Source organism: Hyla sarda, chromosome 2 (assembly GCF_029499605.1).
Source record: "Hyla sarda isolate aHylSar1 chromosome 2, aHylSar1.hap1, whole genome shotgun sequence".
NCBI classification, from domain to species: domain Eukaryota; kingdom Metazoa; phylum Chordata; class Amphibia; order Anura; family Hylidae; genus Hyla; species Hyla sarda.
Window position 1 is genome coordinate 366,618,568 of NC_079190.1, and position 15,221 is coordinate 366,633,788.

Genomic DNA, 15,221 nt, shown 5'->3' on the forward strand with positions numbered 1-15,221 from the left:
TTTGATGAAAAAAATGAAAATTTTGCATTTTTCTAACTTTGAAGCTCTCTGCTTGTAAGGAAAATGGATATTCAAAATATATTTTTTTGGGGTTCACATATACAATATGTCTACTTTATGTTTGCATCATAAAATTTATGAGTTTTTACTTTTGGAAGACACCAGAGGGCTTCAAAGGTCAGCAGCAATTTTGAAATTTTTCACAAAATTTTCAAACTCGCTATTTTTCAGGGACCAGTTCAGTTTTGAAGTGGATTTGAAGGGTCTTCATATTAGAAATACCCCATAAAAGACCCCATTATAAAAACTACACCCCCAAAGTATTCAAAATGACATTCAGTAAGTGTATTAACCCTTTAGGTGTTTCACAGGAATAGCAGCAAAGTGAAGGAGAAAATTCTAAATCTTCATTTTTTACACTCGCATGTTCTTGTAGACCCAATTTTTGATTTTTTGAAAGGGGTAAAAAGGAGAAAATTTTTACTTGTATTTGAAACCCAATTTCTCTCGAGTAAGCACATACCTCATATGTCTATGTTAATTGTTCGGCGGGCGCAGTAGAGGGCAAAGAAGGGAAGGAGCGACAAATGGTTTTTGGGGGGCATGCCGCATTTAGGAAGCCCCTATGGTGCCAGGACAGCAAAAAAAAAACACATGGCATACTATTTTGGAAACTAGACCCCTCGGGGAACGTAACAAGGGGTAATGTGAACCTTAATACCCTACAGGTGATTCACGACTTTTGCATATGTAAAAAAAATATATATTTTTTTTACCTAAAATGCTTGGTTTCCCAAAAATTTTACATTTTTAAAAAGGGTAATAGCAGAAAATACCGCCCAAAATTTGAAGCCCAATTTCTCCCGATACAGAAAACACCTCGCATGGGGGTGAAAAGGGCTCTGCTGGTGCACTACAGGTCTCAGAAGAGAAGGAGTCACATTTGGCTTTTTGAAAGAAAATTTTGCTCTGGGGGTATGCCGCATTTAGGAAGCCCCTATGGTGCCAGAACAGCAAAAAAAAAACACATGGCATACCATTTTGGAAACTAGACCCCTCGGGGAACGTAACAAGGGGTAACGTGAACCTTAATGCCCTACAGGTGTTTCATGACTTTTGCATATGTAAGAAATTTTTTTTTTTTTTCCTAAAATGCTTGTTTTCCCAAAATGTTTACATTTTTAAAAAGGGTAATAGTGGAAAATACCCCCCAAAATTTGAAGCCCAATTTCTCCCGATTCAGAAAACACCCCATATGGGGGTGTAAAGTGCTCTGCTGGCGCACTACAGGTCTCAGAAGAAAAGGAGTAACATTTGGCTTTTTGAAAGCAAATTTTGCTCTGGGGGCATGCCGCATTTAGGAAGCCCCTATGGTGCCAGAACAGCAAAAAAAAAACACATGGCATACCATTTTGGAAACTAGACCCCTCGGGGAACGTAACAAGGGGTATTGTGAACCTTAATACCCTACAGGTGTTTCACGACTTTTGCATATGTAAAAAAATATATATATTTTTTTTACCTAAAATGCTTGGTTTCCCAAAATTTTTACAATTTTAAAAAGGGTAATAGCAGAAAATACCCCCCAAAATTTGAAGCCCAATTTCTCCCGATACAGAAAACACCTCGCATGGGGGTGAAAAGTGCTCTGCTGGCGCACTACAGGTCTCAGAAGAGAAGGAGTCACATTTGGCTTTTTGAAAGCGAATTTTGCTCTGGGGGCATGCCGCATTTAGGAAGCCCCTATGGTGCCAGGACAGCAAAAAAAAAAACACATGGCATACCATTTTGGAAACTAGACCCCTCGGGGAACGTAACAAGGGGTAATGTGAACCTTAATACCCTACAGGTGTTTCACGACTTTTGCATATGTAAAAAAATATATATTTTTTTACCTAAAATGCTTGTTTTCCCCAAAATTTTACATTTTTTAAAAGGGTAATAGCAGAAAATACCCCCGAAAATTTGTTAGGCAATTTCTCCCGAGTACGGCGATACACCATATGTGGCCCTAAACTGATGCCTTGAAATACGACAGGGCTCCAAAGTGAGAGCGCCATGCGCATTTGAGGCCTAAATTAGGGACTTGCATAGGGGTGGACATTGGGGTATTCTACGCCAGTGATTCCCAAACAGGGTGCCTCCAGCTGTTGTAAAACTCCCAGCATGCCTAGACAGTCAACGGCTATCTGGCAATACTGGGAGTCGTTGTTTTGCAACAGCTGGAGGCTCCGTTTTGGAAACAGTGGCGTACCAGACGTTTTTCATTTTTATTGGGGAGGGGGGTTGTATAGGGGTTTGTGTATATGTTGTGTTTTTTACTTTTTATTTTATTTTGTGTTAGTGTAGTGTAGTGTTTTTAGGGTACAGTCGCACGGGCGGGGGTTCAAAGTAGTTTCTCGCTGGCAGTTTGAGCTGCGGCAGAAAATTTGACGCAACTCAAACTTGCAGCCGGATACTTACTGTAATCCTCCGCCCATGTGAGTGTACCCTGTACGTTCACATTGGGGGGGGGGGGGGGACATCCAGCTGTTGCAAAACTACAACTCCCAGCATGTACGGTCTATCAGTGCATGCTGGGAGTTGTAGTTTTGCAACCGCTGGAGGCTCCGTTTTGGAAACAGTGGCGTACCAGACGTTTTTCATTTTTATTGGGGAGGGGGGCTGTGTAGGGGTATGTGTATACGTAGTGTTTTTTACTTTTTATTTTATTGTGTGTTAGTGTAGTGTAGTGTTTTTAGGGTGCAGTCGCACGGGTGGGGGTTCACAGTAGTTTCTCGCTGACAGTTTGAGCTGTGGCAGAAATTTTGCCGCACCTCAAACTTGCAGCCGGATACTTACTGTAATCCTCCGCCCATGTGAGTGTACCCTGTACATTCACATTGGGGGGGGACATCCAGCTGTTGCAAAACTACAACTCCCAGCACGTACGGTCTATCAGTGCATGCTGGGAGTTGTAGTTTTGCAACAGCTGGAGGCACACTGGTTGTGAAACACCGAGTTTGGTAACAAACTCAGTGTTTTGCAACCAGTGTGCCTTCAGCTGTTGCAAAAGCTACAACCCCCAGCATGTACGGACAGCGGAAGGGCATGCTGGGTGTTGTAGTTATGCAACAGCTGGAGGCATACTACTTTGGCTGGGGATGCTGGGGATTGTAGTTATGCAACAGCTGGAGACACACTGGTTTGCTACTTAACTCAGTGTGCCTTCAGCTGTTGCAAAACTACAACTCTCAGCAGTCACCGACAGCCAACGGGCATGCTGGGAGTTGTAGTTATGCAACCACCAGATGCACCACTTCAACTCCCAGCATGCACTTTAGCTGATTGTGCAAGCTGGGAGTTGTAGTTATACAACAGCTGAAGGTACACTTTTCCATAGAAAGAATGTGCCTCCAGCTGTTGCAAAACAGCTGTTGCCCTTTTTGCATGCTGGGAGCTGTTGCTAAGCAACAGCAGGAGGCTGTCACTCGCCTCCAACGATCCTCGACGCACAGGTCAGTCCCTCGTCGTCGCCGCCGCCGCCGCTGCTCCTGGGGCCCCGATCCCAACAGGGACGCCGGGGATCGGGGTCCCCAGCACCCGGGGTGCACGTCCTGCACCCGCTCACGTCCTCCGGAAGAGGGGCGGAGCGGGTTGCGGGAGTGACACCCGCAGCAGGCGCCCCGATTGGTCGGCCGGTAATCCGGCCGACGAATCAGGGCGATCGTGAGGTGGCACCAGTGCCACCTCACCCCTGCTGGCTCTGGCTGTTCGGGGCCGTCTCTGACGGCCCCGATCAGCCAATAATTCCGGGTCACCGGGTCACTGGAGACCCGATTGACCCGGAATCCGCCGCAGATCGCTGGACTGAATTGTCCAGCGATCTGCGGCCATCGCCGACATGGGGGGTCCCCCCTGGGCGATATGCCCCGATGCCTGCTGAACGATTTCAGCAGGCATCGGGCACCGGCTCCGCTCCAGATGGTTGCAGGGGGCCGGTAAAACACATGACGTTCTCATACGTCATGTGTCCTTAAGGACTCGGAAATGGAGACGTATGAGAACGTCATGTGTCCTTAAGGGGTTAAGGACATTACATCACACTTTGATTTTGAGTGTGACTCCATATCCAGACCTCCATGGGGTGATACATTTGATTTCCATTGATAATTTTTGTGTGATTTTGTTGTCAGCACATTCAACTATGTAAAGACGAAAGTATTTCATACGATTAGTTCATTCATTCAGATCTAGGATTTGTTATCTTAGTGTTCCCTTTATTTTTGAGCAGTGTAGTTGTTGCAGTGTGACGTAACTGTGATGTGTAAATAAGCCCTTAGGGTGCATTCACACATTGTGTTCACTACAAAAACAATGGCAAAAGTTTATCTATTCATGTGTATTTTCAGGGGTGTTGCCAAAATGGCAGTCATGGTATATAAAAAAAAAGAATTAGTTCTAGGAACATTTGCATGGAAAAGTTTCTGAACAAAATAGAGATTCAAGTTGTTACAACATGGCAATTGTTTTATAGTAGTTTGCCATGGTCTTTGCAGTGTGGTTTATATATCAATCACCCCATAGACAGGCAATAGATGAGAGTTGTGAACACAGGGAGCCCTTCTTCAAAAACATAGAATGGAAGGACTTGCATCAGACAATGGAATGCTAGGCTAAGAGCGCTTAGAAATGCGCCGTCTCATAGAAATGTCTATCCTTTCTGCGGACTCCGGAATCAGGATTTTGCAGTATGCACAGCGCAGCAGAATCCCATTGAAATCAACAGGACTCTGCTGCTGTGGAATGTCCGTGTGGAAATCCGCATAAGAATTCCACGCGGACATTCTGCAGCAGCAGAGTTTCATTGTCTGAACATAGCCGTATACTTCCCCTTCCTGATGGATCCACTTCTGTCTTTGGTTCAACAACTGCAGATTTCCAAAATACTGCCAAGTGGAATCCCAGCTTTAGGCTAGAATTCTACTGAGGATTTTCATGCAAAAACCCCAATAAAAACGCCCATTTTGCCACACAGCGTTTTTCTGTAAAAAAAAAACGATGCGGAGAGATGTTAGCTGCAAGTTAATAGTGAACTGCAAAATGGCAGATCCACTTGGCGTTTTTTTTTATTTTTTTTTATCCTTTGGGAGTTTCTCAGCACTTTTGGGCTCAGAGGCTGGTTTTCAAAAACGTCCTCAAATTCAGAGTGTGGTGTTTATGTGGGTTTTAACTTTGTGGTTTTTGCAGGCGGTTTTTTATTCTTTTTTTGGACTTTAGCATTTTTTAGAACAACATTTTTAGTAATTTTTAAACAGGGATCAATTTATGTGGGCAGGCAGAGAACTAAAAATCTAGCCAGCAATATAAAAATTGTAGAAAGGGGCCATTTAATTATAAAAATAATATATATTTTTATAAATAATTTTGTAAAACTTATTATTAGTAATGTATTTTAATTATGTTTAATAAAATGGGTGTGTGTTTTCTACTTTTTTAACACTATACATTTTTTTACATTTATTTATTTATGGAAAAAAAACGCATAGGGTTCTCCGTATTTTTATTCACAGCCAGATACCAACCAAGTAGCAACAGCCTGATGTTACCAGGGTGGGCGAGGATCATTGTTACTGCCCCTCCCCAGCCTAAATAATGCAAGCCTGTTACCATCTAGGCCTAGGAGCGCCATTTTTTTTTACCAAGGTAATAATTGGGGCTTAGCCCTAGCTGTTTTTGGTTCTAATACTAAGCCCCTGCTTAGTAATGGATTCTGTAAATAAGATGGCTTCTACTACTAAGCCTGAAAATTCTAATTAACCTCTTCAGGACATAGGGCGTATGGATACGCCCTGCATTCCGAGTCCTTAAGGACCGAGGGCGTATCCATACGCCCGTGGGAATTCCGGTCCCCACCGCTAGCCGGTTGGGGACCGGAGCCGGATGCCTGCTGAAATCGTTCAGCAGGCATCCCGGCATATCGCCCAGGGGGGTCATTATGCCCCCCCATGTCGGCGATGGCCGCAGATCGCTGGACAATTCAGTCCAGCGATCTGCGGCGATTCCGGGTCAATGACCCGGTGACCAGGAATTACTGGCTGATTGGGGCCGTCTCTGAACAGCCATAGCCAGCAGGGGTGAGGTGGCACTGGTGCCACCTCACGATCGCCCTGATTCGTCGGCCGGATTACCGGCCGACCAATCAGGGCGCCTGCTGCGGGTGTCACTCCCGCAACCCGCTCCGCCCCTCTTCCGGAGGACGTGAGCGGGTGCAGGACATGCAGCCCGGGTGCTGGGGACCCCGATCCCTGGTGTCAATGTTGGGATCGGGGCCCCAGGAGCGGTGGCGACGACGAGGGACTGACCTGTGTGCCGGCAGCTGCAGGAGGTGTTGCTGTTGCTTAGCAACAGCTCCCAGCATGCAAAAAGGGCATGCTGGGAGCTGTAGTTATACAACAGCAGGAGGAAGACCACCACAACTCCAGCATTCCCTTATGGGCATGCTGGGACTTATGGTTTTGCAACAGCTGGAGGCACATTTTTTCTATGGAAAAGTGTACCTTCAGCTATTGTATAACTACAACTCCCAGCTTGCACAAACAGCTAAAGTGCATGCTGGGAGTTGTAGTGGTGCATCTGCTGGTTGCATAACTACAACTCCCAGCATGCCCGTTGGCTGTCAGTGACTGCTGAGAGTTGTAGTTTTGCAACAGCTGAAGGCACACTGGTTGTGAAACTCAGAGTTTTTTTTTAGCTAACTCAGTGTTTCACGACCGGTGTGCCTCCAGCTGTTGCAAACTCCAACTCTCAGCAGTCAATGTACACCATGCATTGTACATGCTGGGAGTTGTAGTTTTGCAACAGCTGGAGGCACACTGGTTGTGAAACACTAAGTTAGGTCACAAACTCAGTGATACATAACCAGTGTGCCTACAGCTGTTGCAAAACTAAAACTCTCAGCATGTACAGTCTGTCAGCACATGCTGGGAGTTGTAGTTTTGCAACAGCTGGATGTCCCCCCCCCCCCCCCCAATGTGAATGTACAGGGTACACTCACATGGGCGGAGGTTTACAGCAAGTATCTGGCTACAAGTTTGAGCTGCGGCAAATTTTCTGCCGCAGCTCAAACTGCCAGCGAGAAACTACTGTGAACCCCCGCACGTGCGACTGTACCCTAAAAACACTACACTAACACAAAATAAAATAAAAAGTAAAAAACACTACATATACACATGCCCCTACACAGCCCCCCTCCCCTCCCCAATAAAAATGAAAGCGTCTGGTATGCCACTGTTTCCAAAACGGAGCCTCCAGCTGTTGCAAAAAAACAACTCCCAGTATTGTCGGACAGCCGTTGACTGTCCAGGCATGCTGGGAGTTTTGCAACAGCTGGAGGCACCCTTTTTGGGAATCAATGGCGTAGAATTCCCCTATGTCCACCCCTATGCAAGTCCCTACTTTAGGCCTCAAATGCGCAAGTCCCTAATTTAGGCCTCAAATGCGCATGGCGCTCTCACTTTGGAGCCCTGTCGTATTTCAAGGCAACAGTTAAGGGTCACATATGGAGTATCGCCGTACTCGGGAGAAATTGTGTTACAAATTTTGGGGGGTATTTTCTGCTTTTACCCTTTTTAAAAATGTTACATTTTTGGGAAAACAAGCATTTTAGGTAAAAAATATAAAAATTTTTTTACATATGCAAAAGTCATGAAACACCTGTGGGGTATAAAGGTTCACTTAACGCCTTGTTACGTTCCCCGAGGGGTCTAGTTTCCAAAATGGTATGCCATGTGGTTTTTTTTTTTGCGGTTCTGGCACCATAGGGGCTTCCTAAATGCGGCATGCCCCCAGAGCAAAATTTGCTTTCAAAAAGCCAAATGTGACTTCTTCTCTTCTGAGACCTGTAGTGCGCCAACAGAGCACTTTTCACCCCCATATTGCATGTTTTCTGAATCGGGAGAAATTGGGCTTCAAATTTTTAGGGGTATTTTCTGCTATTACCCTTTTAAAAATTTAAAATTTTTGGGAAAACAAGCATTTTAGGTAAAAAATTTTTTTTTTTTTTTTACATTTGCAAAAGTCGTGAAACACCTGTGAGGTATAAAGGCTCACTTTATGCCATGTTACATTCCCCGAGGGGTATAGTTTCCAAAATAGTATGCCATGTGTTTTTTTTTTTTTTTGCTGTTCTGGCACCATAAGGACTTCCTAAATGCAACATGCCCCCCAAAAACCATTTCATAAAAACGTACTCTCCAAAATCCCCTTGTCGCTCCTTCCCTTCTGAGCCCTCTACTGCGCCCGCCGAACACTTTACATAGACATATGAGGTATGTGCTTACTCGAGAGAAATTGGGCTACAAATACAAGTAAAAATTTTGTCCTTTTACCCCTTGTAAAAATTCAAAAATTGGGTCTACAAGAACATGTGAGTGTAAAAAATGAAGATTGTGAATTTTCTCCTTCACTTTGCTGCTATTCGTGTGAAACACCTAAAGGGTTAAAACGCTGACTGAATGTCATTTTGAATACTTTGGGGGTGCAGTTTTTATAATGGGGTCATTTATGGGGTATTTCTAATATGAAGACCCTTCAAATCCACTTCAAACCTGAACTGGTTCCTGAAAAATATCGAGTTTGAAAATTTTGTGTAAAATTGGAAAATTGCTGCTGAACTTTGAAGCCCTCTGGTAAAAATGTTATGATGCAAACATAAAGTAGACATATTGTATATGTGAACCCAAAAAAAATGTATTTGTAATATCCATTTTCCTTACAAGCAGAAAGCTTCAAAGTTAGAAAAATGCTAAATTTTCACATTTTTCATCAAATTTACGGATTTTTCACCAAGAAAGGATGCAAGTATCGACAAAAATTCACCACTATGTTAAAGTAGAATATGTCACGAAAAAACAATCTTGGAATCAGAATGATAACTAAAAGCATCCCAGAGTTATTAATGTTTAAAGTGACAGTGGTCAGATGTGCAAAAAACGCTCCGGTCCTTTAGGCCAAAATGGGCTTGGTCCTGAAGGGGTTAAAAAAAAATGACACATTGGAAAAAAAATGTTGTTTAAAAAAAACACTCTCCCACAACCCTCGTTAGCCATTTTATTAAAAGGAAAAAAATCCAGTTCATCAGCAGTAGTCCTCCGAATCCGCCGTAATCTTTTGCATACACGGATCTGAAACGAGAAGAAAAAGAAAACACCAAAAATTGGTTAGGAAATGTTATGGCTCTCTCCGGTGGGGTGAGCGTCCCCTTTTGCAATGTCTTCCCAAACACAGAGCCTCCAATTGTTGCAAAACTACAACTCCCAGCATGCCCAGACAGCCTCTGGCTGTCTGGGCATGCTGGGAGTTTTAGTTTAGCAACAGCTGGAGTCTCCCTGTCTGGGAGGACACTGGCAGAAGGGACTGTTCCCATTATACAAAGCGTTCAGTGTGAACAGAGCCTCACACCCTTACCAGCCTGGCTCCCATCTGTAGCTCTGCCCCCTAATGACATCATCAAAAGGGGGCGATGCTACACGGACCCGGTGGGACCGGGAGCGAGGGAGGTAAGTGGACCTCGTCTTCTGTATACACTATATACAGCTATCTATAGATAGCTGTATATCGTGTATACCGCCCAAATGGGATATAGGAGCAGAGAGTCCTGTTAGTCTGGTGACAGGATTCCCGGCTCCTGTATAGTATGCACGGGTACACTATGCACCTCTGTATACTATACGGCTGGGGGAGGTGAGTAGTGATGCTCTGCACCCTGTATATGTATATGCTATACATCACTCCCCATCTCCTTACACTCTGTGGACCGGGCACTCAGCATCCGACCCACATAGTGGTACCCAGAAGGCAGTGTAAAAACTGGGGAAAAATTTGGCTGTTCCCACACACCAGGAAAAACACCAGGAAAAACTTCAGAAAAACTGTCAAAACGCAGGAAAAAGCTGTGGCAGTTTTTCTGGCATATTTTGCGGGTGGGAAAAAACCTCAGTGGAATCCTAGCCTTATGGGATTTTGAGTTGGAGTCACATGTTTACTATGGAACCAAGGCATGTGGTTGCCATTACATTATGTGCAATTTAATATTTACTACGAGTAGGGAAAGTTCTGAAACCAGTGTGAGTGGCTTCAGCATAAAAAAAATCTCTAATTTCACAGCACAATGCGCAAATTAAGAGGTCTCTGCTTCTTAATAAATCAAAAATTAGAAGCTAGGGTGTTTTTTTTTATTTTTTTAGCCTTACATGTGAAATGCTGGTATCAGCAAATTATCTCCCCTAGTTTCCACAGTACTATAGGAGTAATTATTCTTACCTTGCTGACTATGATTTTTGGGAATGAATTTGACATCTTCACAAACTAGCTTACCCTCCTTCTCTCCAGTGACGTAGAATTTGTTGTAAGCATGGAAAGCCATGTGCTCCTACTGATACAGTATTTGCTTGTGTTTATACATCAACACCTCTGTCCTAGTACACACGGTTATGTCCCGTACAGTGAACCGCGGCACATTCCACATATTGTCACATCATGAACACGAGGACACTATGCCAGGACAGAAAGTCTTCTTGGGAATTCTCTCATTCACGTTTTCCTCACACTCATCCGCACGGTTAGCAACTTCATAACCTGGAAATTGGCATTAGAACAGGTGAAAAAGGGCAACATCTGCTTTTACTCTTATGTGACCAGGGTCCGCCAGACACCCTATAGTGTTCTACTGGTGTATTTTCATATATAATTCATAACACCACTCCTGTAAAGAATACTTGCCAAAGATGTAACAATTTGCATGGTGCTCTCAAGAACTATGGCCGACATTTATCATTCTCTTTAGACTGTTTTTTTGTGTCTAGAAAAGGGATGATTTGCGTCTTTTTTGCGCCTTTTGGTTACACATTTTTGCTGATTTTGAGTTGCAATCCACTGATTTTGGAAATACGCATGATATAGAAGGGTTTCATGAACTGCGCCTTTTTGTGAAAAGACGCAAAAAAGGCTCAAAGCCACTGAAAAGTCTCCTATATTCAGCCTATATTCTTAAAAGTAAAATAAAATTGACTTTAGTTGGTTAGGCTTAAAATAAGTGCTGTACATTTGCATATGGTACTAAATTAAGACCCCTGGTTATTCAGAGTGTAAACAGAACACTTCAAAGGCATTCAGTAACACAATAGGAAGGCCCCTGAAGGCTAGCTATTGGCATTCAGGTAACTGGGAAGTGACCACTTGTGCATTACAATATATTTAGATACAATATATTGTGACAAGTTTTAGAAAAGAACCAATTTCTCCCAACTTTCCTATTAAAGCACATGACCTTTCAGTGGGAGAGGAAAATAAACTGCTGGTAGATGTGGGAAAAAAGGATTGGGCATATTATTGAAATTCAACATGTCCAATCTTCCTTTCTCTTCACATTTGCCACGGTTAGATAGGTAGTCGATCTGGACAAAATTGCTTATGGCATAGTGTGCATGTTTATTCAATAGGGGAGAAGAGAAGAAGCTACTAGGCACCTCTAGGAGCAGGCTATCTCTCAACAGAACAAAAGATTGAGACCAACTTTTCCTACCCTTACAGACAGGCTTCTCTCGTGCACATGAGATTGTTCCTAGATCCCATCTTGCTCTACATTTATTTAATGTGTAAGGCTGGGTTCACACTACGTTTTGGATATACAGGTATCAGATCTGGCTGGGAGAGTGAAAACCGGCCGCTCCCGTATCCCAGCCGGACGAGGCCCCCATCTCATTTATTTGAATGAGCCGACCAGAGTCAGATAGTGACTCCGGTCGGCTCCTTTTTGCCCCATGGTATACCGAGTCCGGTTGGGATATGGGAACGCCCGGTTTTCACTCCCCCCCAGCCAAATCTTTTCCGGGTCCGGTTGGGATATGGGAACGCCCGGTTTTCCCTCCCCCCCAGCCAAATCTGGTCCCCATATAGCCAAGACGTAGTGTGAACCCAGCCTAAGAGCATGTGTATAAGACTAGGAAGGTGAACTGCTAAAGGACTCTAGTTTATATAAGTGAACATATTATTCACTTGGTTAAAGGGGTTGTCTCATTGCAGACAACTACTTTAATATGAAATCAGTTATGGAGATCAGTTGATCTGAATACCGAGACCCTCAGGAAACAACTTAGGCTTAATGCACATTGGGTATGACCCCTAAGTTTAGCACAGAGAAAAGTTCCATGTATATATGTAAAACATATTTATAAAGTTCCATTCACCTGACAGGTCAAAAAAGTGTCCCATTGGTTAGATTCATACTGCTTTCATGTTAGTTGTATCTGTCGGCATACTGCTGAAAACGGCCTACTATGGCCTAACAGAGTCACCTTGTGTTCAGGATGTATCCGATATTTTGAACTTGGATACAGATACCACTAAGGCTAAGTTCACACGTCTCTTGTGCTCAGACCCATTCAGGGTCCATTCATGTTGGAACACAACTGACAACGTCGTGTCCCAATGGATCTTATTGACTTGAATGGGGTCTGTCGGTGATTCAGTATTTTACAGTAGTTGAACGGAGAAAAAAAATAGGAATTTTTTTTCTCCACTCAACTTCCGTCCTTTTGACAGACTGGCCAACAAAGCTCCCTTTTACCACACAACAGCCATGTAAAGGAGTCCTAATGGGGGCAGGAACGCTGTATGAACCTACAATTTGACCTCCTTATTAGTGATATGTTTTGGGGCTAAATGGCTATGTTGTGAGATTACTATAACACTGTGGCTAGCTTTTTGTGAACTGATCTTTCCTATTTCAATTTTCTTTTTTTTTTTACTACAAATCCCACAATTCCATTTTCCTCCCTCCCATTCATCAGCCACCCCACCCATTGAAACATAAATGAGTTGCATCCATTCAAAAGACCTGTGGTTTTCAATCAGGGTGCCTACAGCTGTTGCATTAGTTGCAGATTGATCTCTCTCCCACCAAGCAATCCCTCCACCCATTGAAGCAGACCGGCTCCCTGTCATCAGCTGACTAGTGAGTCAGGTCTCGGCCGCATTGCAAGCTGGGAAAAATCTGAGACAACAGTCATTTTGTATGCGGTTAAAAATAAATAGTGGGGTGAAAATCACAGAAGAATTGTGAGAAAACCGTCACACACAGGTACAGACACTATATTATGAACAATACTAACTTCACAGCCCATGTAGTCAAATAAATAAAAAAAAATCCTTGAATACCCCTTTAAAGGAGTAGTCCAGTCCTGAAAAACGTATCCCCTATCCTACGGATAGGGGATACGTTTTTCAGGACTGAACTACTCCTTTAATACTGTAACTTGAGGGGCCACTGTATCAATAAGGGATGTCAAGATGAGACAATGGTTGTACAATTCATTTCAGATGAGCTAAGAAGCTAATCTGCACCAGGATGATCAAGAAAAAGTAGATCAAAAAGTTTCTTATAAATTCTGACCAATCTTCTATGAAAAGTAAAGTGAGGAAGAAGCCAACACATGGCTTGTGACCTCACATCAGGGCTTTTTTTTTCTCCACGTGGGGGGGAGGAGGAGATGACAACACTTTGGAGTGTTACAAGCTTCCTCCCCACATCCACACTGCTATGTCAGTAGTCTCCACCCTGCACATTGCTCTACATGCCCCTGCACATCCACACTCCTGACTACCAGTCACACACAGGGATTGTGTTCAGTGCTGAGCTCTGCTGTGTCATATACCCAGGACAGTCAGCCTGCACTCATCACACTACTGAGACACTGCAGACTGGATTATTCTTTCCTCCAGCAATGTGGATTTTATACTGAAGTTGCCTTGTCTCCTGGACACTGCACTGGTAAGTCATGCTCTGCTGCCTATGGATTTTGGAATGTGCTCAGATGGGTCTATTAACACACATAGGTCTTTACAGCTTCTATCAAAAACAGCTGGAAATACCTCTGATCCTACATTGTGGTTGTGCTGGGATTTGTGGTTCAACTACTTGGATTATATATATGGGAACTGCACCTATATAACACTAATACTATATATATATATATATATATATATATATATATATATATATATATATATATATTATTATTTATATATTTATATTTATTTTTTCTTTAGTACAGTTTCATTATTATCCTTTTGTGCACAACTTTGTATCCAGCAGTTTTCTGTTGCCAAGTCCTATAAAGTATGTGTAGGGAATTTGATACTCTATGTAGCCTTGAGGGTTATCAGATAGAGTCAAGGCAGGTTTTTAGATGCTAGCATGTTTTAGAGAACTGTTGTCTATGTCATATACCAGCATTAACCATTGCCTTTCTGGTATCTGATACATAGAAAAGCCTATAGTGCTACAGTGATTTTGTTTCATTGTTAGTAAATCACTCTTTGCTTTTACAGCATGTGTCAGTGTTGTGTTTGTGCTTAATATGTAGCTGTTATAGAAATTAAGGTTGTTGGTTTTTGTTGTTTTTATGTGTCAACTATCGGTTGATGTAATGCAGTGGTCCCCAAACTGTGGATCACTATCTGTTGCAAAACTACAACTCCCAGCATGCTTGGACAGCCAACGGCTGTCAACTATTGAAACATTACATCATGGTCTCCAAACTGTGGACCTCTAGCGGTTGCAAAACTACAACTCCCAGCATGCCCAGACAACCAAGTGCATTAGACACAAACAATTGCAAATGAAAAACAATACACAAAGAAACTGATATACAGTGGTCCCTCAACATACGATGGTAATTCGTTCCAAGTGAACCATCGTTAGTTGAAACCATCGTATGTTGAGGGATCCGTGCAATGTTAAGTATAGGATGTTATACTCACCTGTCCGCTCCAGTCCGTCACCGCTGCCCTGGATGTCACCCTCCATCCCTGTGGCCGCATCCCCGGGGTGTCCCCGCCGCTCCGGACCATCTCTGCTGCCTGGGATCCTCGCTCTTTAACACCGTCATCACGTTGCTGCGCACTCCGCTCCTATTGGATGAGGGGACAGCGTGCGCGGCGACGTGATGACGATGGAGAGCGACGGCGATGCAGGGGATCCTGAAGAGAACGGTCCGGAGCGCCGGGGACAGGTGAGTGATCATCACCGAACCACACGGGGCACCTTAAACGGCTATCCGGTGGCAGCTGAAGCAGTCTGCGCTGCCGGATAGCCGTTTATGCGATGGTCCCGACATACAAAAGCATCTTCTGTTGATGCTGCCTTCAACATACGATGGCCTCTGAGAGGCCATTGTATG

At 43.7% G+C, this 15,221-nt stretch overlaps 1 protein-coding gene across 2 annotated transcripts in view; it reads left to right on the forward strand.

Moving 5' to 3' along the window:
• Window positions 1-13,595: 13,595 nt before the first annotated feature.
• DENND2C (DENN domain containing 2C) overlaps window positions 13,596-15,221 on the forward strand; it is a 41,787-nt gene continuing 40,161 nt past the window's right edge. For both annotated transcript variants that reach the window (XM_056558376.1, XM_056558377.1), the window contains exon 1: window positions 13,596-13,810. The gene's annotated coding sequence lies outside the window, so the exon portion shown is untranslated. The remainder of the gene's footprint in view (window positions 13,811-15,221) is intronic.